Source organism: Typopeltis vanoorti, chromosome 10 (assembly GCF_054136105.1).
Source record: "Typopeltis vanoorti isolate ZY-2024b chromosome 10, IOZ_Tvanoo_1.0, whole genome shotgun sequence".
NCBI lineage: Eukaryota > Metazoa > Arthropoda > Arachnida > Uropygi > Thelyphonidae > Typopeltis > Typopeltis vanoorti.
In genome coordinates, this window is record NC_143558.1 from 110,588,198 (window position 1) to 110,615,393 (window position 27,196).

At 32.4% G+C, this 27,196-nt stretch overlaps 1 pseudogene across 1 annotated transcript; it reads left to right on the forward strand.

Moving 5' to 3' along the window:
- The first annotated feature begins 21,871 nt into the window (after positions 1–21,871).
- LOC150102688 (chymotrypsin inhibitor pseudogene) lies at positions 21,872–25,476 on the forward strand (annotated as a pseudogene). Its single transcript, XR_016548907.1, has 3 exons — positions 21,872–21,978; positions 24,314–24,392; positions 25,271–25,476. The product of XR_016548907.1 is annotated as a chymotrypsin inhibitor pseudogene (transcript).
- Positions 25,477–27,196: the final 1,720 nt, after the last annotated feature.

Here is a 27,196-nt window from a genome sequence, read left to right on the forward strand (position 1 = left end):
TCAAAGGATTATTTTGAAGAAAGGCAAAATTAAATACACCAGTGAAATGTATGCGTGACATCTCCTCATTTTATCAAGTGAGGAGACAATTATACAAAATTACCCTCCAAGTCGAAACATTTTTCTCCCTTTCTCCCGCTGAATATCATGACAACAGAACAGTTTCAAACAAAAAGCTCCACTAAACCCAACTCTTTCTGACTCGGTATTTCAATAAAATCCATTCCTTTAATTACAATTAAAGGAATGGATTTTATTTTTAAGCAGTTTTGAATTATACCAAACTGTATAATTTTATCGATAATAAACAATATTTTTTCATGATTAGTTTTTTTTTTAAAATTTTTACCATAATTTTGACATTTTATCCAAACACGTATACACACTGTACTTACGGAGTGTACGTATATTTCTGTTTTCATTGCTTAGAACGTTTGGTTGCAAATGTTAAAATCTTCAAAACTGAAGTATAAAAATAAATTGAAAAAAAAATGAACTAGATTATCAACGAGTAAATCGATAACTATTTACCAGTAAAATAAACGAATTTTCTCTAATGGTCAAACTATATAAACAGAAAAAATCGTGATTTAAAGGCATCTCTGCTAATAATCTATGTTTGTCTGTGTCAAATATTCACAAAACCTACTTTTAACAAATTTAAGAAAATTTGATGTCCTTTAAAGAGCTCAAATGCATATGCAGGATCACAAGCTGAAAGGTCCAAAGATGTATCACAGCATGAGAGAATATTTCGGATGCATTGTAATTTACGTATTAAATAATGTTTGTTTCATTTCGATAAACGGACAATGTTTCACTAATGCTAATGTACAATTTTACTCATTTTCAACTTGTTCTTAAAGCCAATATGTTCTATGTTGTTACTCACTTAACTTAATGGAAAAATATGTTTTTTTTTTTCACTTGAGAAATTTACATATGTTTATGAACTTAAGGACAACTTAATATTCATATGAACATTTATATATATATATCGCATTACTGATATTGAATAATGTCAATAATGAAAAAGTAATGCTTGTATTTTGAACTAAATGTATTACGAATTACCTTTTTTAAAAGTTTAGTTGCTAACATTTAAAAATTAAGAAAAATTAATTACGCCCCAAGTAAAATGGTCCGATTAAAATTATCTTTCTTTATCTCTTTAAACTAATTTTAATTTCATGCAGTTTAGATGAAGACATTTATCAAGGTTTTTGTAACTTATTTCCCATTTCAGCTATTCGAGAAATTAGTATATTCATCTGCATTAAACTAAGCGATGCGTGTAACCGTTTCGTCCTAGCAAACATAGCATTGCTAATGCAGGAAATACTGACAATAGATTTTATTTCAAAGGAGAGGAAAATACACAGCTTTTGCATACAAATACAATGCTATTGTGAAATTACTGTATCAGCTTAACGTCGAACATCATATCGCTTCTGCAAAGCGAATGGAAGAAATGGATATTGCATTAGTCATATTAGCGTCGTTACTCGTGTCACTTTACTATTCGAATTAATTTATTTACTTTATTTTTTTTTATCAATTTATCTTACGGCAGACAGCTGCTCTGTCTAAAGAATTTATTAAGATTCAATTAGCTTGGATCTTTACAAGAGTTTGATTAATATCAATTGGACTATTTTTAGTCATCAAATGATAGGAAATTATGATAGGAAATGACGCGTAAACGAGTAAGTGGCCTCCCCCATCTTTAGTACACAAGTTCCCGATTGTGTACTCTTGGTCTGGCAAGCCTCAAAACATGAACATTTTATTTCAAAAGCTTCAATTACTATGTGATAAAACAGAATGCAAGTATCATGCAATATTCCTGAGTTCTCACTGAACAGCCGTAAATATCATAAACACAGAATGGCTTTTTTTTTTTAATCTTCAATCACAAAGCAAATTTACAACAGTGAATTCTAAAAAACGAACCTTTTGAGATGTCAGTGTACCTGAGGGATCTACTACAAATCACCATATGTTCTTAATATTCATTCTCCTTTGTCTCGTGAGAATTAGTTTCATTCTCCTTTTCTTTTCTCCTATATCAGTTCCATTTTTACGATCTCTCTCTATTCCCATTTCTTGCATCCATCAGCTGTTCCCTTCATATCACAGTACAACACTGTTTCCCTAACTTTCAGTACTCGCGTATCCGTTTTAAAATGTTTAATAAATCCGGCGTATCCCCGCCCCCCCCCACACACACTTCCTCCTTTTCTCAAACAAGGCAATTTCGGAGAAGTTATATTCTATTATCAAACAAGAATAATTATAGAAAAGGAATTTTGTTTTTACATTTTAGTGAAATTAATATCACACACCCATTACTTTCATTACAAATATTCCTATTGTGCCTTTCAAATATTCCTATTTTAATCAGTGATCCGTATTAAAGTATTTAAGAAATACAAACGAGCTATTAATTAAACATTGAAATATTATTAAAATTATTATACTGTGCATGCTTCATGATTTTTAATAACCAGCAACTGTACTAAAAAAAAGTACGCGTGTTATTGCCGATCTCATACGGTGGTAGCAGGGATTTTTCTCCCGGAAACTCGGGTTTTTCATCCAGCGCACATACAAATCGGCCTTCAGAACACACGCAATTTACAAAAAATACTATTGTTAGTGGTGATGAGAGGCGATAGATGGAAGTAGTGTCATAGTTGGAGAATTAAGTAGTAGTGGAGAGGATGAGGTGTATTTACCGACGAAGAGTAGTGCGCCCCCCCCCCCCCACGATGAGTCCTTGGACTCCCAGCTGGTGTAATGTAGTAATAATAGTCATCCGCTTGCGTACAGCCTCTACATCCGTCGCAACTTGTGACACAAATACGTTCGAACATATAAGTACAGATAATGAAGCATCCACTGATGGTCGTTACGAGTTAAAATACGAATGTTTCTGCTATTTAGCAGAAAGTTCCAACCGCGTATTATTTAGCAGAAATGTTGGGCTGAGAGAATGATTGCTCCTAGTTCTGATGATCAGCTCCAAAACAATGTGAACCCCAAAAATCTATGAGACTCACTTGGGAGCGTATGTAGGAGAGTGTTGGTCTGTTAGCTGACCTGCTGACGTCACGAATTTTCAAAGTTTTTGGCGCACGACCTCAAATGCGCGTGTATTATTTTATAGTTCGGCTGACTTTGAATGTGACAGTAAACATAAATGTCCTTTAAGATAAAGGAATTAATATTTTGTATAAAGTTCGGAAATTAATGTCATTAAAAAAAAAGACACTCTAGGAAGTGCAGATAATTGAATGTTAAGAAATATATCAATGACAATACAAGAAACATTTTCTCAAGAAGCCAGCTTGGTTGGTAGAGTGGTTAACATACCCACTCTCAAACAGGCTACTGGTTTGATACCCATTGTGGGCATGGATGTCTCGTGCCATTGTCTGTAGGCAGAAGATTTATTTCATCTCCCGGTTGAGACCACCGACTCGCTTATTGGAAGCCAGAACAGAAGCGTCTTGAACCCTTCCCTAGGGACTAAACTTGGAACTTAAAGTTCCATGTTTAGTCCCTAGGGAAGGGTTTCGGAACTATGTAAAAAATAATTAAAAAATATATAAAATTGATAAAAAAACAAACCAAAATCCTTAGATCACATATTGTAACGAAATATACTTGCAACTTTTCATCGATGGGAGTCACATTAAAAAAAAAAAACGCAGGAACAATGGAAGTTTTAAAGCAAGAAATCTGAGTTCTTGGATTAAAAAAATAATAGAACACTTAATCAGATAATCAGAGTAAAATTTGCATAAATTAGACATGTTTTGATAATTAACAAAAATAGTCAATTTCAGATAAGGCATTACTTATTTCTATGTTTCCATTTCGAAAAGAATAAATCAATTTAAAATATATCAATAAAAGTATATTTCTTCTCCCATTATTTCATAAACTTATCATCATACTGAGGATTTTTACTGAAGTTATTGCACACTTTTCAGAGTAAAAGGACTTCTAAACCAATATTTTTTTCTTAACTTCCAAACCTGAAATTTATGACAAAAGCGTTCATTTTTACTATTGCTTCCTACAACAGTATTTTCAAGTACACCTTTAAACAAAGGAGTTTAACATAAAACTAATTAATCCCCTTGTGTAGATGGCAATAATATTTTACTATGTGACTGGGATAATGATCGGAATATATCGTTTCTTGAAGTCGGAGACGTACAAAACAATATTTTCCCGATTATATATGCACCAAGATGTAAGTGAAAATCATATTTAAGAAAGTTAAGAGTCTCGCGTCATAGACACTGAAGACAACAGATTTCAGTCTGTCGAATATATTTTTAAATACAACGTGAGCAATTTAGGAAGTTGGTAATATTTTTATATGTTCAGTGTCAACTACTTGACAATGAGTGCAATTTTGTAAATGAACTGTGTGATTTGTTTATCTATCAAATCTCAACGATATCACTGAACTAGTATTTTAATACACGAATGAGAATATTGTTAAAATAATGTGCAGTAAAATGATGTCATTGGCCTCTGTAGTACACCTATGCCTTTCGACAAAAAAGTTGAACACTGATCTGAAATCATCTCTGGTTAGAATGACGAAATATTAATAATCTCAATACTCGTATAACGAAAATATCGTTAGACAGTCAAGACTCACCGAAACTACTAAGCTCACCCATTCTCATCAACTTATGCTGCTTGCTGGTGTTTCCATGAGTACAGTTTTATACTATTTGAAACGTAAATTTTGTACTAACATTACGCAGTATCTGAATGTTTTTGAGACTAACAGAAACAATGTTTCGCACAGCTAGTTTGTTACATTTAAAATAGTGAGGAAAAGTTAGTCAAGCGAAATTGCTCAGTGAAAATTTTAGCGAGAATGTGATTTTAATAGACGCCCTAATTAAAGATCAGTTATTTTATTGTGACATTAAACCTTAAATATTATTTTAACAGTTAAAAGTATTAAATAAACATTAATATGCTATAATATATATCTTCAACTTTTGCCGCCATCTTCAAAATGCCACTTTATTATTTTCATAATATCTTCTACTAATTTTCGGTAGACGTTAACGTTACTTGAATTAAAAGTTTCATTAATTACTAATTTCAGAAATTAATTAAAGCTGTATAGATCTTCATGATGTCCACTGCCAAGAACGGTTTCTCCTTTGATTGTCAAATGGAAGTGAACGGAAATCAACTGTTTAGACAACATGAAAACAAAACAACAAAAAAACAATTTCTGTACAAACAAGTCAAAACCAATTTTTACGAAATTATTGCATTTAACAGTTACTCTTTGCTGCTTTAAAAACAGTAAAGAGATTTAATGGTAAAAAATTTTCTGATTTTAATTAAACGATTCTACAATGTACAGTGCAATAATTAGTGCAAACTGTTGAAAGAAGAACTATTTAAATATTTGTAACATAAATCAGTCTCTATAAAAGCAAAGTATGTCATCAATAATCTTCTCGGATCATTTCGGAAATTAATATGATGTTCATCTATTTTAGGGTGAAATATAGGAAACGAATGATGTTTGTTGAAACTTGAATACCGACATGTGAAAAAAGTTGATGTTGACACAAACACACTTCAAATATTAAGTGCGGCTTCCTGGTAAATCACAACTATTTTGTGTTCTCTACTTCGTATATCCTACTCTTAATACGGTGATGTCGAGTTATTCAAAATGTACAAAGTCCATTCTCTCATCTGCTCTTGCTTTTTATTCTCTAAATTTGGATTCGAATGGGATTTTCTACGTCCAAAGGAGTTTGAATAGATTAATTAGAAAAGAAAGTGGGATAGCCTTCGAAGTCGGTTACCAAAGCAGTGCGAAAAAGCTGCATCTTAGAATTTTGATCATGACGAACTTAATTCAAAGTACTTACTTGGAAGCGAGAAAACCTTCATTAAATGTAAAAATAAAATCTGTTTGTCTCATTACTTCATAGTTACAGTAGTCTCGTCGTTATAGAGCATGCTCAGTAAACAGCACATCCACCAAGAAACAATACTTAAATACTGACGTTTGACAAAACCGATCTGAATTATTAAAAAAATTTGAAAGGGCTTATTCTCACTGAATGAAGACCAAAAAAAAAGTCTGTTAAAATCTCCCTTTCATATGCAGTTAACTTATATCATTGCATTTCTCTACATGATTTTCATTTGCTTTTAAAGTTTGGGCGGTGCATTCAATTCAAGGACGTTCACACATATCTTTGTGATTAAAAATTATTATACATGTAAGGCTAGAAGGAAAGGAAGAAGCTTACTAAAACTGTATCTAAATATCGGAAGTTGCAATCATCCCAAATCACATTTCTTTGCTGACATTCACTTAAAATTTTATTTTTGGTAGTTTCCAAATGCTTCTTCCATGCGGCAGTTAGTTTTATATGAATACAATTATGATTGGCCTGCCTTATATCTTGCAAAAGTTTTAGTTAAGACAGTAATGGTTGGTCTATATCATTGCATGACCATTGAAGTCTGTCTATTCTATGGGAGATCACAGTTAAAATGTATCAGTAAATTTCTTTCCAGTCAAAAAAAGAACAAGAGCCTCCACATTCTCAAACTCAGGTTCACTTATACCCTTTGAGCATTTACGAACTCTTCCAGATGTGTTGACATCTGGAAGAGTTCGTAAATGCTCTGTTTGAAGTTATGAGGTTTGCTGAAAATACACAATATGTGAATTTACAATTGCATATTTTTCTAAAAACATACGAAGTTCGGACATTTCACGCCATCACTTTTTTGAACTCATATTTAGGTACAATTATTAGAATTTATGAAATACATCGCGTGATCTAATTTACGATTAAAAAAAAAACGGTACGCAATTTCTATATCGTATAATATCTGAAGTCCTGAGAGTTTTCGACTATAAAAGTTGCGTTTTAATGATATAAATTCACGTAAATCATAATACCACAGGAGCACTGGGCGACTGTCTAATAAGTGGGATTTCTTCAAATATTAACATACTGAAAATCATATTGCTTCCAAAACCTGTCTTTAAAGATGCTTTTACCCATTATTATCAAAACCCGTAGCTACGCATTACATTCGTAAAAGGTGTCTTAAGATTAGTAATAGTTTTACTTAGTAAATTGCTAATACACAGATCTTTTCAGAAATGAAAAAGCAGCGTACTTCGAATACTTGCAATGTGTTTGCGTGACATTTTTCTCCAGTGCACTTGACATCTGCACAGACGAACTGATGTGTATCGATTGTTTCTGAGGCATAATTTCAGATCTTCCAATAATACTTAATAGGGTTCGAGCGTAAATACCTGTGGGATACTAATTAGACCGATATGGAATAACTTTGGAGTTTCTGAAATCCAGTTTATAATCTGTATATCCACAACTGAAGGTGAGGCAAGGCTTTTTCCCTCCTGTAAAATCAGGTTTTTCATTCCCTTAAGACAAGCAAACTGGTCATAGAAACATATGCAATTTACATACATAACACACTGGCTTCATAGCTTTAGTTGCTTCGGCCGTAAATTCAAAACCAGCTGGATTCAGAGTAATAGAACTGAAATCACAAGACCAGTTCTGCAGCTTCCTTTCCCCCCCCCTCCCTCACACCAGGTGCTTTCATACTTTACGGGAATTATAAGAAGTGCTTTGTGTAGAAATGACCTGGAAAGATTCCTTACGTTTATCCTAAAATGTAAATATATGAAAATGTTAAGTTTTTTTATTTTATTTTTTTATTATGTATATTTTTTTTTTGCCTCCATGAGGCTTGAAATAGGCAGACCAACTTCTATACGTCATTCCTATTGTGCTAACATCCAAAAATGGACAACACATTGTTATTTGGATATGCATGCCACCCATGAAAGGTTATTATAAACCTATAGTCCACATTTTGTACCGTGAGGGGGGGCTCTAAGATTTTTTTTTTTGCCATTTTTATCAAGATGAAGTTCATCTGCCACCTAAAGACAATTACTCACGTCCACCGCGGGATTCGAATCCGCGTTGGTTGGAGAGCGGGTACACTAACCTCTCGGACCAACCAAGCCGGCAATTCCTTCAATATGGAAAAAAAATACACTCCATTGAAGGACAGTGTTAAAGCCGAGCTTCAGATTTCTCGTTTAGTAATGATCTCGTTGGTGATAGCTTAAACCGCCTTAAGATTATTCCTATAGAGGAATAATCCTAATCCGGTTTTAAATACATTATCTTCGTTTATCTTTCGGCTGCTTAATTGAATTCAATCTAGGTTCTTGTATAATTCCAAACGCAGCATATATTATTGTTTTGGAACATTCAAGCAGTTTATAGCATCCAAGAACGAATTAGTAATCCAAAGAAAATATATATAAAGTTTATATCAAGTTTAAATTAATAATATTCTCTTATTTTATGTACGTGTATTACCTTTTACAAACAACGGTCGATTAAAACTCAGTCTATTAATATATATACACAATTAAAAGAAGATTGTTGAACTTCAGTAGGTTAAATGACTATTTTAACTTTTACTAGGTTTTACCCTCATTATTTTAAAATACTATTTCAAAATAATGAGGACCTGTCACTTAAATTTCGAGAAGCATGGAGCATTTTTTATCAGGTGCATTTTAATACAAGTTCACTGTACATTTTATGATTGATATTTCAAAAATTAAGGCAGAATATATTACGAGCATCTAATTAGTGTGCTCTCATTGAAACGTATTCATGTATGCAACCACTATTGTCAGAAACTCTTGAGCAATATATTGCTCAAGAGTTTCTAACAATAGTTCACCGACATTAGAAATATCGGCGTCGAAAAGCGCATGCATAATGATATACATCATTGGAAATATCCTTTAAAATGAACTATATATAATCATATTGGTCTAATATCCACTTAAAATATTTGTCTCCATAATTGAATCGACTTTCTCCTAGCTGGTGTGTAAAATTCTGTACGTAAGTATTGTTTGTTTGGTATTGAATACTTAATAGATAGTAAAAGTAATAACGAAATTGCGCATATTTCACAATGTATGCCTTTCTACGATATGCAGTGAAATCTGGGAACTGTGCTTTCTCACCCCCCCCCCGCCAATACTCCTATGCATAAATATCTTTCTCTCACTAATATCAAATCCTATATATAGTTTTGCTGACGACAGTTTGCAATCCACCTTTCTTCATTCGATAAATACTTAAATGGTTCAAGCACGTCTTCTTAAACAGCTTTCTTACTATTTTTATAGAGTGGGAAGTAGATAAATATAAGTGAACACGAACGCTTCTAAAACTAAACTCCATCTTTCATCTGTTAGGAAAAATGTCATTTGCCGTTGCTTCTTATAATATCTATTTTTCCAGTTAGATTCAAAATTTTCTTTTCCGCCAAAGTTAGACTTGTAGCCTTCTTGGACACGAATACCCATTCATAGTCTCTTCTGTTTCCTCCTCCCTCTCCAAAAGTATTCTTCCTTTCAAAACACCATGTGTCGTATGTGCAATCGCGGATGCTATAAATTCCAAATCATCCTGCCATCCTTTGTAAACCGTTCTTAAAATACCAAAAACCTCCAAACAATGCTCGATTATATCCAGAAGGAAACAATGTGCTTAAGAGATAGCCTCTTTATGATAGACTTCCTCCAAACACTTTTTGAAGTACAGAAATACAGAAGTCGAGTAGAAGTTCTCGACTTCTGCATTATGCCTTTTCTGCTGGTATTTTTATGGGTGCTATTCCACCTAACTGGCGAACAGTCTTTTCTTAACTGCTCTGACATATCAAAGTATGTAGTTGCTGATCAAAATTCATACAGAACTCACCTTCAACCTGATTGAATAAACTGCGTATCCACCTCTTTTCCTCTTTCAATTCCACCTACTCTACTCTCAATAGAGTAGAGTAGATGCAAAGTACAAGCAGATTTCTTCTTTCTTATTATTATCTTTAACTCGTACTTTCTCCACTGTGAATGCATCACCTTGGAAACGAGATCTACGCAGAGTTCTGATGAAAGCTATATTTTAGGCCTTGCAGCCTCTCATAGTTGGGATTGATATAGGCAAGTAGTTTTCTTTCTCTTCTACTCGTTTTTAATTCCAGATCTCCCTAAATATTCGCCGTGGTTAGGTATATATATATAAATATTAGACACGGTTGAGAACACCGATTGTTATATAGCATGACATTAATATTCAACCTTGGTGATTACCCTTGTTAAATTCTGTTGCTTACCGAATGTCCAAAATAAAAAATTCAAATTTGATGCTTAAAGAAATCAAATTATGATGATTTCAAGTGATGTTGTTATGACTGTCTTACAGAGACTGTCTGTAAATGATATTTATGTGTAAACAAGACATTTACTCAAAACATGTTGTGCAGGTGATTCCAACAACAGGAAATTAACTCCCAGAAGACGCCTTCATCGTATTTATTCTCATTGGATCGTTCTGAAGAACGGTACAATATAGAACCAAGTATACTCCATATAAACATCTTAGTCTCTAAGCAATTTAAAAGATTCTTTACTTGAATGTACTTCTTTTCACTGGTGTTTGAATTTGTATAGTTAAGTTTTTTTAATTGCATTTAGTATTGCTTAACCTGAATTATTTCAAAGGGCAAACTTTAATACAATAAGCATTTAAAGACTTCAAGGACTGATTTAAAATGTTTCCTTCAAATATGATAGGTTTATGATTTAGTGCATTATACATGTGCCACGTTTTATACTCATATTAAACATCTGATTGCATTTTGCATGTGTATATTAGTACAGCGCAAAAATCAGGAAATTTCATTAAATTGTTGTTAAGATCGATGTATCTGTAACTAAAAGACTGAAAAATTGTTCTGTGCGAGTCAGGTTATGATTATTCAGTACTGACATTTGCATCTCAGTTCAAGAGCGAAGATTTAAATGTCATACGATGGTTCGAAATTTGCGTTTTCAAGTCGTCATGCTTGTTATAAAAGCGACGTTAACCCACAATAAACGTCTATTTTATAGTAATGATGAAAAAGAACTTAATTAGCTGTTTAGAAAAAATTTATGTTTACACGAATTCTAAATATTTCAGCAATGAAATTATTTGTTCTTTAACATATTTCGGAGAACTTGCTTATCAATGCAGATAACAGTTAGCAATTTTGAGTTTTATTCAAATAAAGACAATGATTAACCTCGTGAAAGATAAATGTCCTATTAATATGCAGTTAGATAAGTAAATAAAAAACTAAATCAGTGAAACTATGTTTTGTTTTATGTATAAGGATAAGGATTAACTGGCAATTTTAAATTAATTTCAAAAGGAATTATCTTCAGTAAACACGTAGAGACCTGCTTCATTTTCTTGTAGCCAATTCTTACTATGGCCATGAACGTGGTTTTCATCTTTGTTACGGTTTCTTCTCTTTTTTGCTTCATGTTGGGCCCAAGGTAAGCGAGTTTTATATATTTACTAGTAATTAACTTAAATGGTAATCCCAATGTTCGTGCAAGTTGGAACTATTTGGTAAAAACTATGCATATTCCCCTCCCCAAATAAAACAATATACTATCTCGTAAATTGCCGTTGAAGCTCTCTTTAGACATTACAGCAATTGGTATTTTAAAAGAAATAGGTAGATGACAAGAGACATGAACTTATGTAAGTTTGTCTTCTGTATCAATAAGTACTATAATTTTGTGAATTAGATTATAATAATACATTTAATCATGCACTGGTAACAATAAAAAAAACATGTGGGATTCGAACAATATCCTTTTAGTAACCAAAGTTAATGATTAACTTGGACCAAATTAATTCCTAATCAAAAGTATTTCCCGTTGCTGTCCCATTTTGTTCCGTAATTGGGATTAATCATTTTGTATCAGCATGTACAGTCAACGCACACTGAAATTTCCTAATGGTTTATAATGAACCAAATTTCCTTAAATGAGTATATTTGCTCGCGTTTTCTATCTAAATAATTAAAACTTAAGTGAATGAACATGCAATTAATTTTATAATGTTTACATTGTAACTGAAGTTTGTATAACGCCACTGTTAGGGAACAGTAAGAGAATCTTTCAAATTGAAGTGGGAATTCTGCTTCGTTTGTAGGATATGTGATTGAAAATCTATTAAGATACTGTGAAAATGGTCTACTTTCTTGAGAATGTCATAATAATATTAACAAGTCTTTATATAAGCTACTGATAACCATATTTTTAAATGAAATATCAAGGAAAATTTCTTGTTGTAGAAGATTAGTGTATGTATTTTGAAAAGAGAATTTTCCTTTTTCTTGTAGAATGTCAGTGTTCTCGTCCTAACGAATAGTATACCACCTGTGGAACAGCATGTCCTGAGACGTGAAAACTACAACACCACAATAATATGCATGCAGATGTGCGTTGAAGGATGTTTCTGCCAAGCAGGATTCGTCAGAGACGAGCGTTGGAATTGCATTTCTCCTTCATAATGTCCAGGTAAACAAATAGAATTGGATGAATGAAAAACTCAAATTATCCCAATTTCAAATAATAATATTATAAATGTGGCAAATTAATTTTATTCAGCGAAGTACTGTTTTATGCTTCAGACAATTTTTTTTTTGTAAATTTAGAAATAAATCATTGTGGAGAATATCTTCCTTCCATATGATCTTGAAGATAACCACAGCTACATTATATAAATGTCGTATAAAATTTTTCCTATATGGTAAAAAAGCTAAAACATATCACAGTTATTCATTTTACACGAAGATCACGAGGTGCATTGGTTTACAATAATTTGTCGCTCCTCTGACAAATTATTGTAGAATCGTAAAAAAATTTTGTATCATTAGCACATTCACGGGAATTAAAACCTTATATATCTTATATAATTCAACAAAAATACCTTCGTCTCAAGTAGGTGCAAGAGTGTTTCTTTTTTTATAACATTTGTGTGTGTGTGGGTGTGGGTGGGTGGGCGTGCCAATAAAGAAAAACTGCTGTTTTCAACTACATATTTTCCCTAAATTCGAACTAAACACATTTAGAGCTGGGTAAATATAAAAATATATGCAATATACTCGTACATAAAGCTTGAGTTTAAGGCAGATTTCATTTAAACTGAATAATCCACTTAAATCCGTTTTTAATTTTAATCAAATGTTGTAGTATCGTTCATTAGTGCTGACTGCAGACTGAAATTCCATAATGCTCTTGTTTGGCGCGAGCAAATCGAGTATTTCTGTCCCAAAATTAAAATATTAAGAAAATATAACTAAATGTTAATAATTAGGCATAGTCAAGAATGCAAACCCATCCTAAGTAAAGCACAAAACAGGAGCGAAATATTTCGGGCACAGGAGCAGAAAAAAATTAACAAAATATCAATATTAGAATTTAATTCAATAGAAGTTATTTAATATCTTGCGTCGCAAAAAAAATAACGAGTACTAGAGATAGAGTTTTTTTTTTTTGTGTGTGTGTGTGCAGCACTGAATTTTGTACCTATTTGTGGTTTGATCCATACATACATCCGCTGTCGGATTATTTCAGGACAGATTCTACTCATATTTGATATTTGCAAAAAAAGAAATATTCTAATTTTATTTTGCAATTCACCGAATGCAAAGAACAAAGAGGGGTAAGAAATGTGACGGAAATACTTATTACAATAACTATTGTATGGTGGGAAGAACTCTGAATACACAGAAGTTGTAGTGCATTAAGAAATTTAAAATATTAAATAAATAAACACAGCCAATAGCTATAAATATTAGCACAGTTATACAAAATACGAAATTAAATATAAAAGCTCTGAATTATTGGCAAAATAGAAAGAAATAAAAATCATCGGATTATTTTGAGTAGGAATATATGAAATAAAGATGAACTAAGCATATCCACTATTTTTATTAATGGAACAAAGAATATTGTATTAGGAATCAGAAGTAATAAAAGCGACAAAAACTAAATAAAAATTATTCCGAATGGCTGGAGCAAAAATTCGGCAAAAAAAATTCGGTATATTCCGTAGGAATGATGAAACAGAATTCTGTTGGTTATTTGGAATGAACACTTCTATTTACTCGAATTCTAAATATTCCAGTAATGAAAATAAATGAATCATGAAGGTATTTATTCACGAAACTTGCTTTCTCAATGCAGTTAACATGAGTTTTTTATTTGCGTTTTATTTAAACACTCACATCACATTATGATGCAGATAATGAAAAATATTATAAACAAAATTAGTGAATTACTATTAACAAGCAATGCTAAATTTAAATTCATTAAAATTTTTTTTTCAATATCAAGTACGTATAAATTGATTTTTTTTTAATTTACTTAATTTATTATTATTTTTTTTTATAGTCAAATTTTACCATAACCATGAACGCTGTATTCATGTTCATCACAGTTTCTTCCCTTTTTGCTTCGTGTTGGGCAGGGGCGAATGCTGGTCTCGAAATTCACGCTTGCTCTTGTTATCATTCAGGGATTGAAGTCTGATTAGCGGAATAATGAATTACTGACCATTTAAAACTATAATCATACAAATACAACATTTATTTTACAAATGATATTCTATCGTTTTAAATTTAGCTACTAGAATACAAATTCTACCCTACGGTTCTTGTTTATGAACTGGTCAATAACATCGTCATAAAAAGTTGGTTGTAACTTAATTTTCCCAAGCAACACGCCCATTTGTAAAGGCTGGCTGAAGGTCACTAGCTAGAGCTACTTTGACTGTGTATGGCCTGTGTTTAAGCAACAGAGTGAGACGACGTGAAGGGAGCTGAAATGGCTATGCACGCGCATGAAATCACAGTGTTGCAGCGAGGACCTACAAGCTCCTCCCACAACTAAGCAAGCCAAGGTAGCTTTGACCAGACGAGCAAGCATCGGCCTTCGATACACAACGCAAAGCTCAATTATTGCCGCGCTATCTTAATACATCTTCTGTCTACAAAAATAAATGCCTAAATAGAATGCTTATAAATGCATGCATTTATTAACAAAGAAATATTACTTCTTTATCAAGTAATGAACTTGCGCAGCAAGCACGGAGAATTAACTCCTGGTGTTGGGCCCAAGATAAGCGAGCATTACAAATTCACTAGTAATTAATGTCAAAACTATTCGGGTCAAAACTATTCGGGTAAAAGGTCAAAACTATTCGGGTAAAAAATGATGCATATTCTTTCCCAAAAGACGCCAATCAGTACCCACTGGTATAACATTCTTGCATTTCTCTCAAGACATTCCAATATTGCACTGTCTCGAGAGAGAGAATACTGAAAATTATCAAATATTGGAAATAATTACCAATCTCAATTGGTATTTGGGGATGAAACAAGATCACAATGGACATCTTCCTGTTTCATCCCTAAATATCTTGATAAGACAAACGTGCGTAACTATTTTCTTTTTTCAGAGACTGCCCCGATTGATGTAAATCGTTACCCTCTAATGAAACTCCGCTAGCTTATTATAGTAACCCACTTAATTATGCTCGAGACAAAAAAAATCCGATTGTATGGAATTCGAACAACATACTTTCAATGGAAGTGTAATAGAATTTAATGACTCATTAACTCATCACACAATTTCTTTGCTTTTGTTTCCCCATTTCGTTTGATAAACGACGGTAATCGTCTCGTATCAGCATGCAGAAGGCACGACACACAAAAATTTCCTTATTGTAAGTCTAAATGGAAGTGTGTATTTTCTTACATTTCCATTGAAATCTACGAAGAGACTTTATAGCAGCATTCCAAGTAAAATAATACTAATTATTATTAAACATAACTACAAACGTATGCGAATGAACATGTAATGTTAATAAAGTTCGAATAAATTCGCATCCACATTTATTCATGGGAAAGAGAAGAGGTCTTGCAAAAAACGTAAGGCAAGAAAAAATGATCGCGATCGTGTTTCCTGTGCATATTTGGGATACAATAATTAAAAAATAGTTTCGGTATAGATGATAATGACAAATATATTTTTAAATAGAATATCTAAAAATAAATTCCATATTATATAAGGTTAGTTTGTGTATTCTAACAAGTGAATTTTCTTTTTTCTTTTAGAATGCCGGTGTTCTCGTCGTAATGAATATTACGACTTTTGTGGCACGGCATGTCCTACGACATGCGAAAACTACATCACGACAATAGTATGCACGGAAGAATGCGTTGCAGGATGTTTCTGCCAAGAAGGATTCGTCAGAGACAAGTATGGCAGTTGCATTTCTCCTTCAGATTGTCCACAATAAACAAATTCAAATTTGATGCTTAAAGAAATCAAATTACGATGATTTCAAGTGATGATGTTATGAATTTCACAAATTACTTTTATTCAATAAAGTGTTGTTTTATACTTCAGACTATTTTTTTTAATTACAATAAATCATTCTGGGGATTTTTTTATATAGTGGAAGATGAACTTAATCAAAGTACTATTTTGATGGAAGGCAAAATTAAATACACCAGAGAAATGCATGCTTGTTATATAAAGTGAGCAGACAATTATACAAAATTATCCTCCTAGTGGAAACTTTTTCCCCTTTCTCCCTCTCAGCTGATGTAGGAGAAAACCGTCTCACACGAATCGTGGGAAATAACGAGTCAGAAAGCGAAATTGTGTTTAGCGGCGTTAAACACAATTTCGCTTTCTGATCACGAGACATTATGGGATGCCATAGAGAGGAGGCATGCTGACTGCATTAATATACCTTGACTCCTAATTAGAGGAGTATCTGTCCCAAAGGACGATGAATTCAAGAAGAAGTATTTAACGAGATAACAACTATCACCAATAAAGGCAATGAACATATTATAAACAATCGTATTTCACACATTCATGCATACAAAAATCAGTGGCGCCTATCATCCCACAATGTAGGGTGATGAACGTGTATCAATGGCGCTGGGAATAGTGCGCGATCTTTTCACTGAAGTTTCCTGGAAAACTCGAAGTTTTTGACTTTAATTATTTTTCTGAAAATACACGCAATTATAGATTATTTTTCATCTTCTCGAACTGACACCGTAATATTAAAGGTGTGTAATGATTACAAATCGTGATCTTCATTGATATCGGTGGGCAATCACAGACTGAAGAGAATACTCTGCATGTTACGGTGTTACTGTCAGTGATTGCATTAGCAAGCACTCGCATGATTAATCTAGTCACATAATAAGTCTCGTTCAAATCCTTATTCAGGCACGAATACATATTTCAACACTTTGGCAGATACTATATTTGTCCATTTTTTAGATAAACGGATTTTCGAAATCATCATTTTTTTTAATCTTCAGTAAGTCAAACAATCATCTTCAGTATTATTATTGTTAACATGAGAGTGAAATAACTCAAGCATCAATATCGCAAAAAAATTTTAAATAAAAAGATAGAAAGCTTCTATTTATACCGGAAGTCAATCATTATAAACAAATGTAACATTTATTTATTAAGTGAATTTCTGTCCAATTAATATTTATTGTGAATCTTGCTTTTCTCCTGTTGAAGGATTATAAAAATGAGAAGTGTTGACATCTTTTCGGTGTTAGTGTATTATAAATATGTAGTCGATTGCGATCTGACACTAATATAAGAAACGGTGTTTGAAGGTTTTTTTTTTTTTTAATTACTCACGGTTGTAACTAAACCTGCAGTTACATTTACTAATTCGCAAAAGCTATCGGAATCAATAGTTCAAAAATAATATAGTGGATTAATATTCCGTAAACAGAAACCTGAATGCTGTTCTGGAAATCCTGCAGTGTCAATTATAAGACAGAAACAATGTGGAATGTCTCTGGACGTTTGTGATACTTATTTCTAATCTGTATACATTTATGATGAACTATTAAAGCAATTATTACTTTTATTCAATAAAGTGTTGTTTTATGATTCAGACTATTTTTTTAATTACAATAAATAATTTCAGGAGAATTTTTTCCCTATATTTGAAGATGAACTTTTCGAAAGGATTTTGAAGGAAGGCAAAATTAAATACACCAGTGAAATGTATGCGTGACATCTCCTCATTTTATCAAGTGAGGAGACAATTATACAAAATTACCCTCCTAGTCGAAACATTTTTCTCCCTCTCAGCCGCTGAATATCATGACAACAGAACAATTTCAAACAAAAAGCTCCGCTAAACCCAACTCGCTTTCTGACTCGGTATTTCAGATTATAATGCAACTTTTTATCTTAAATCAAAATTTTCATAATGAAGTTTCGTATGGAGATATTTACGTAACACAAAATTCCATAAGAATGTCCTGCCATAAATGAGGGGCGAGCCGCCCCTGATTATGACAGGAAATATGCACCAACCGTGTATAGGCACTGCAGAACTGCAGGATCCCCAATTTTTCTCGATATATATAAATATATTAATTAATTAATTTATATTTGCTTGTAATATTTCATTTTATCATCAACAATTCGATACAATTCTCTTATAATGTATAAAAAATAATAAAAATCCATCTTGTAGATCTTAGGGGGGACGAAGGACGCTAGCAGCAGTGTGTTTACCCCAGAGTCATCTTGCTACTCACGCAAGCATATGCACGTTATAGTGAGATGTGAGCTATTAGTGTAATTGCGGCATTGTCCGTCCCGCAGTTCCACTGTTGTTTATATGCAGTTCGCGACAGTAGTAGAGTGTTCGTAGTGCTTATCGTGTTTACTCCATCTCTTTAAATATTTGGATATTACAATTAAATCCTTTAATTGTAATGTCCAAAATATGTAAATCCATTCCTTTAATCACAATTAAAGGAATAGATTTTATTTTAAAGTAATTTTGAATAATACTAAACTGTATAATTTTATCGATAATAAACAATATTTTTTAATGCTTAATTTTTTTTTTAAATTTTTACCATAATTTTGATATTTTATCTAAACACGTATACACTGTACTTACAGAGTGTACGTATATTTCGAAAGTTGCAACACCCTCACGATTTCAAGCCACGAGCCGCCACTGGTCAAAATAATGACAATGATGTGCGCTGCAGTCGCAGGATTTCTTGACTGCTCTGAAGTAAAAAATACGCGATTTATTTTGTTAATCAACTCCCACCCAAGATTTGTAAATCTATACTGCATTAGTGCCGTGAGTTGGCTACGATTTTTCTTTTTCTTTTCTTTTTCGTTTTTATACATTTTACTATTTTATTGATTTATTCTTCCGTCTTTTTCTTTTTTGTTCGTTTGCGATGTTTGACATTTAACATCTGGTGCAAAACATCTCAATCTAAAATCAGTAGGACTTCAAATGGATCTAAATCATCGTGAGTAGCTGCATCCTTCATTTGTTAGAAAACAATATTAAACAATATTTAACTGGATGTTCTGTATTGCCGTTTATAATGACGAGCCTTTTGTTAACCCAGGGTTCGAATCCCGTCAGTGACAAGAAAAAGCTTTATCAGTTTGTTTCAATCGAATGGTGAGTTAGCGAATCTCATATGGGAGTGGATGGTTTTTCATCCCTCAAAACCCGTGAGTACGCGGATCAACAGACATGAATACTTAGGGGATGCAGTAGAGGAAAGGCATGCTGTTATGTGTGATAAATAGGGGACTACCTGTCCTGTGGGACGGTGAGTTCAAGAAGAAATATTTAACGAGATAACTATCACCAATAAAGGCAATTAGAAACAATCGTATTTTACCCATTCATGCATACAAAAATTAGGGTCGCCTACCAACCTAAAATGTAGGATGACAGGCGCCGCTAATTTTTGTAGGCATGAATGGGTAAAATACAATTTTTATCAATGGGACTGCAATGGGTAAAATACGTTTATCAATGGGACTGGAAAAAGTGCGCATGACAAGTGCGCGCGTTCTTTTCACTAAAGTTTCCTGTAAAACTCGTCGAAATTTTTTACGTTCGCTATTTTTCTGAAAATGCACACAATTAAAGATTATTTTTCATCTTTTCCAATTCCACATCGTAATATTAAAGATGAGTAATGATTACAAATCGTGATCGTCATTAATATCTGTAGACAATCATAGATTGAACAGAATACTCTTCCTGTTACGGTATTACTATCAGACATTGTATTAGAAAACACTCGCATGATTAATCTAGTCACATAATCAGTCTCATTAAAATCCTTTTTCTGGCACGAATATATCTCAACACTTCGGCAAGATAATATTTCTGTCCATTTTTTAGATGAATGGATTTTCGAAATTATTTTTTTTTCATTCTTCAGTACATCAAGCCATCATTTTCGGTATTATTCTTACCACGAGAGCGAAAGACTCAAGCATAATTGTGAAATAACAAATGCAAACGATGTCAAGTGCCTCAACACTGTCGCTCAGGAAAACATATTAAAAAATCGGAAAGTTTTTATTTATACCAGAATTCAATCACTATAAACAAATTTAACAATTATTTATTAAGTGAATTTTTGTTTAATTAACATTTCTGGTGCATCTACCTTTTCCCCTGTTGAAGTACAGTATAATAAAAATGAGAAATGTTGACATCTTTGCGGTGTTAGTGTATTATAAATATGTAACCGATTGCTATCTGATATTAATATACGAAACCGTCTTTGAAAGTTTTTTTTTTTTAATTACTCACGTCGAATAACTAAACCTATAGTTACATATACTAATTCGCAAAAGCTATCGGACTCCGTAGTTAGGAAATAATATAGTGGATTAATTTTCCATAAACAGAAAAAACTGAATGCTGTGGAAATCTTGAAATGTTTGTTAGCATATCCGGCATTCCTCGTACTGAATTATAATACAGAAACAATGTGGAATGTCTCTGAACTTTTGTCATTCTTATTTCTAATCTGAATACATTTAGGATGAACTATTAAAGCAACTATATTTAGAAATAACGGGAACATATTTCATAGAATTCTTTCAAAGTGTAATTATATGACACAATAGGAGAGGCCAACTCTTCGTTGCATGGAGACTCTTTTTATTATTACGGAGACGAAAATAAAATGGAACATGCGTCGTACTGATAAGGGACTGTTCTTGTTTATATGAAATTTGTGAGCAACAGATCTAACAAAGGTCTGACAACTCCTTTAATATAGTGAAAAATGAGGTCCGTTACTGGTAAAAATCTGTTAACATCTAGAATTCCGATATCTGGTTTCGTAATGACATCTTCGGTGATTGTATACACCTCGAGATTGTGTTGTGTAGGCGAGATGAACAACCGTTGCCTACCATTCCCATACTAACCTATTCAAGTTATTTATATAACTTCTAGCAATTCCTAGTATGCAAGGAAGTCGTATCTAATGAAAATCATTCAATCTGCATAACCTTCAGGTAATATTCCCATTATTTTCCACATGTTTTGAACTGAATGAAGTCAATTATAGTCAAAATTGAAACGTAGAAATGTGTTAAAATAGCATAATGAGAAGAAAAATATATACATGTACATGTTTTCAGTGTAAATGTTGAATGTTTTCATCATGTTAAAATGCTGCATTTGTGGTGGGTGTTGTGAAAACTCCAATGAATGTGCACAAATTGTATTTTGACGTGCATTACTGAATTATTGTTTTGGGGAGGGTAAAATGAAAGATCGGTTGTTGAAAGCGGCATAATTAATGCAATTTTCCTGTATATATATATTTTTTTTTAAGTTTATCAGTTCGAAAAAAATTAGAATATATACAATGGAGTTCTTATCGAAATGCTTTTAATGCATGCAAATACATTAAACATATTACTCAACAATGCAGCAAAGCGTCACTTTATCAGAAATGAGAACTACGTGGCGAACTCGACAGTCAGGAAACGCATGCGCAATGATATAAATTATTCGAGAAGTTGTTTCTAATAAACTATATACAGTCATATTAGTGAAATATCCGCTAAAAATACCATATATCCTATCGGATCTTTGTTCCTAACTGTTTAAAGTTCTGTACGTAAGTACTGTTTATATATATATATATATATTATTTAATGCACATTTCATGTACTGGAAAGTATAATGAATCCGATTATATTTCTAAGACTTCTGTAATTCCGCTGGTTCAGGTATGTAGACTATATTTTTAGCTACAGAGAACATTGTTTGTGGAAAACGTCGACAAGTATACTCACTATGGGAGAGTTACAATAATTAAGTAAGATGACAAACACGTTTATTACATTAACTAATTACATAGATTACAATTACGTAATCTAACTAATGGAATCAACTGTTAAGCATGGTAGGTAATAATGCTTCACGTTCAGGATGTAATGCGCAAGCTTTGCACGATTTTGGATAAATCAGATCTGGTATCAGAAATGTGTTTCTTCAGAACTACTTCCGTGTACATTTTCACTGGAACTTGTGGATTAGCTTTATGAATTTTGTCTCTTAATTGTATAACATAATTGAACTGCAAACTTATTAAACCAAGGTATCATTTTCTATATCGTTGTTCTTCGGAACAGACTTTCATGTTGATGTTTCGAAGCTCTAACGACTTTTAGGTACTCTTCTTTTTCTGTACCCACTTGTCACTATTATATTATAGATTTTGCGATCTCTCTGCTGTAAGATTCATAGAAATATATAATGAAAGTAAGTTTTTTCTCCTAGGTAAAGAGAATATTGTTGATTTCGTTTTTTTTTTTTTTTTTAATTTCTTTTATTTAAATAGCTTACGAAAAGCAATCACTGAGTAAACGAGCGCGTCTACATCAAAACAAAACACGGTTCGAGACATCATCTGTTACCTAGCCTGACGGGAATATTTTTCAACATCGCCAAACGGTTATTGCCGAGGTTGAAATCGTCCGCTGCCGATCGCTTTTCAAAGTTAGATATGGCGTTTAAATTTTAAAATTAAAATATTTTTCTAAGTTATTCGAGTACGTTTTTTTTTTAAATATAGATTTCTCCAGAATGTCCTAATTCTTAAATTTCAGGAAAATTCTTTGTAATTTTTATGAAATTCACAGGTGGTTGCTGAAACCATATAAATCAATATGCGGAACATGAATTTTCTAGGTCAGCAGCAATTTCTAATGCGCTTTACAAGAAAATGAGACATATAACAGACACTTATAATAATGGAACACCACGACCGTAATTTTTAGTTACATTGGGCCTCTGTAAATGACATTTATGCATGTAAACAACACATTTACTCAAAACATGTTGTGCAAGTGATTCCAACAACACGAATTTGACATCCAGAAGACGCCTTCATCGTATTTTATCTCATTGGATCCAATATAGAACGAAGTATACTCTATATAAACATCTTAGTCTGTAAGCAGCTTAAAAGATTCTTTAGTTGGTTGTATTTCTTTTAACCACCTTACCGGCCATTAAAGATCAAATACGCAAATTGCAATGTAATATCAATGGTATTAAAATTTTAATATGCACTTCGCATCCATGGAAATATGGACGTATATATACGTCCTGGCAGGTAGCGTGGTTTGCATTTGTGTAGGTAAGGTTTTTTTTTTTATTTGCACTATTGATGTAGATGATAACTTGAATTATTTTAAAGAGTAAACTTTGATACAATAAGCATTTAAAGACTTCAAGGACTGATTTAAAATGTTTCATTCAAATGTGATAGGTTAATAATTTATGATTTAGTGCATTATACATGTGCCGGGTTTTATACTGATATTAAAAATCTGATTACATTTTGCATGTGTATATTAGTACAGCGCAAAAATCAGGAAGTTTCATTTAATTGTTGTTAAGATCGATATATCTGTAACTAAAAGACTGAAAAATTGTTCTGTGCGAGTCAGGTTATGATTATTTAGTACTGACATTTGCGTCTCAGTTCAAGTGCGAAGAGTTAAAATGTCATGCAATAGTTTGAAATTTGCGTTTTCAAGTCGTTATACTTGTTATAAAAGCGAAGTAAACGCAAAATAAATGTGTATTTTATAGTAATGATGAAAAAGAACTCAATTAGCTGTTCAAAATAAATTTATGTTTACACGAATTCTAAATATTTCAGTAATGAAATTATTTGTTCTTTAAGACATTTCGGAGAACTTGCTTATCAATGCAGATAACAGTTAGCAATTTTGAGTTTTATTCAAATAAATACACTAATTGACCTCTTGAAAGATAAATGTCTTATTAATATGCAGTTACATGTGTAAAGAAAAAAGTAAATCAGTGAAACTATGTTTGTTTTATGTATAAGGATTAACTGGCAATTTTAAATTAATTTCAAAAGGAAGTATTTTCAATAAACACGTAGAGACTTGCTATTTTATATTATTTTCTTGTAGCCAATTGTTACTATGGCCATGAACGTGGTTTTCATCCTTGTTACGGTTTCTTCTCTTTTTGCTTCATGTTGGTCCCAAGGTAAGTGAGTTTTATATATTTACTAGTAATTAACTTTAATGGTAATCCCAATGTTCGTGCAAGTTGGAACTATTTGGTAAAAACTATGCATATTCCTCTCCCCAAATAAAACAATTATACTATCTCGTAAATTGCTGTTGAAGCTCTCTCCAGACATTACAGCAATTGGTGTTTGGAGATGAAACAGGAAGATGACAAGAGACATGAACTTATGTAAGTTTGTCTTCTGTATCAATAAGTATAAGAATTTTGTGGATTAGATTATAATAATATATTTACTCATGAACCGGTAACAATAAAAAAATCATGTGGGATTCGAACAATATACTTTCAGTAGAGGTGTAACCAAAGTTAATGATTTGCTTCGACCAAATTAAATCCTCATATTAAATTATTTGCCGTTGCTGTCCCATTTCGACTTGCAATTGGGATTAATCATTTTGTATCATATTGTCAATCACCGCACACTAAAATTTCCTAACGGATATAATGAACCAAATTTCCTTAAAGGAATATATTTGCTGGCATTTTCTATCGAAATAATTAAACTTAAGTGAATGAACATGCAATTAATTTTATAATGTTTACATCGTAACTGAAGTTTGAATAACACCACAGTTAGTGAACAATGAGAGAGAGAAAGAGAGTCTTCCAAATTGAAGGGAAAAATCTGCTTAGTTTGTAGGGTAAGTTGGTGATAATCTATTAAGATACTGTGAAAGTGGTCTACTTTCTTGAGAATGTCATAATAATAATAATAATAAGTCTTTATATAAGCTAATGATAACCATGTTTTTAAATGAAATATCAAACAAAATTTCTTGTCGTAGAAGATTAGTTTATGTATTCTAAAAAGAGAATATTAATTTTTCTTGTAGAATGTCAGTGTTCTCGTCCTAACGAATATTATACCACCTGTGGAACAGCATGTCCTAAGACATGCGATAACTACAACACGACAATAATATGCGCATTGCAATGCGTTGAAGGATGTTTCTGCCAAGTAGGATTCGTCAGAGACGAGTGTTGGATTTGCATTTCTCCTTCGAAATGTCCAAATAAAGAAATCGAATCGGATGAATGAAAAACTAAAATTATCCCAATTTCAAGTGATAATATTATCAATGTGACAAATGAATTTTATTCAACGAAGTACTGTTTTATGCTTCAGACTATTTTTTGTAAATTTAGAAATAAATCATTGTGGAGAATGTTTTCCATATGATCTTGAAGATAACCACAGCTACATTATATAAATGTGGTATTAAAATTTTCCAGTATGGTAAAAAATGTAAAACATATCACAGTTATTCATTTTACACGAAGATCACGAGGCGCATCGCTTTAGAATAATTAGTCGCTCGTCTGACAAATTATTGTAGAATCATAAAGAAATTTTGTATCATTAGCACATTCACAGGAATTAAACCCTTATATAATTCAACAAAAATACCTTCGTCTGCAGTAAGTGCAAGAGTGTTTCTTTTTTTAGAATATTTCGATTAGAGAGTTAATGTTGCACAGAGAAAGCAAACAACTAGGTATATATTTCTAAAATACTACAATAATGGTAGTGCATTTTTAAACTAATTTCTTAAGATAATCCTTCATAAAAAGAAACGTTTTGTTACCTTGAATTACGAAGGTAAAAGCAAAGAAATAAACTGGAAATAATCTAACAGTGAAAAAAAAATACGTGCATGAAGATTGCCAGAGGTTTCCCCTTAGTCTATTCTACATAGTGAATGGGGGGGAATGAGTTAAAGTACACTATCTAGTTGTCCTCGAAAATCTTAAAGGTTTTATAAGAAGTTAGCAGATTTCACAACCACTTTTGGCACCATCTTGACAACATGGCTTGCTGAAGGGATTAGATCTCATGAAAAGATCCCATTCTAGATAATTCTGTTGTAATCTATTTTTTGAAATAAACACAGATCTTATGAGTCTTTGTTTCTACTTGTTTATAACTCAGGCAGTGGATGCTGTTTGTTCGGAAATACTTGTAGCGCTTGTGACAGAATAAACAGTTTGAATGAATGCGATATTCTGGAGATATTTATCTTAGATTGAGTAACGTTTAGAACAAATTTAGAATAAACACCACTTGCACTCATGGAGGTGGATTACTTTATCTTCTTCATCATTTGATATGAATGTTAAGTCGTGTACAACGAAGAGAAAAGTATGCGTGGCTCCGTATGTATGTTCTGTTTAAATGTTATACGTGCGGAAAACCTGTTTTTGCATTATCTAAACCAACTTTCATAACATGAACTGGCTTGTGTAGAATTTGAAGTAGAGAATGGCTGTCCCCTTCAAAACATTATCAAAGAAGCGCGTTAGCAATAACATGCTTCTTTTGCACTGTAATCATGACTTAATCATCTCCCTTACTGATCCAATCTTAGACCTTACCATCACAGCAATTGCATGTAGCTATAAATTACCGAACACTAGCTTAAATGGCATAACTTCTTTTACAAAAAACAGCTAGAATCGACTGAAACATCGAAGCATATCTTCATTTGAACCTTAAATGTTGATGTAATTCATTCAACGGGAGCTGTGAAGTTTGCATTGCTTTGACACTGAAAACAGGGTTTAGCAAATGATAGTTAACAGAATTTGCAGATGTTGTTTCTTTAAAAAAAAAAAAAAAGTTGAATATCATTTCTACTGCATTCAGCTTCGTTCATGAGTGATTACATAGGGAATAACCACACTTCTTTACTGGAACCTAACACTGTTTACATAAATTTAAGTGAATTAACAAATATTCAAATTTTGAAATTTTTAAAATG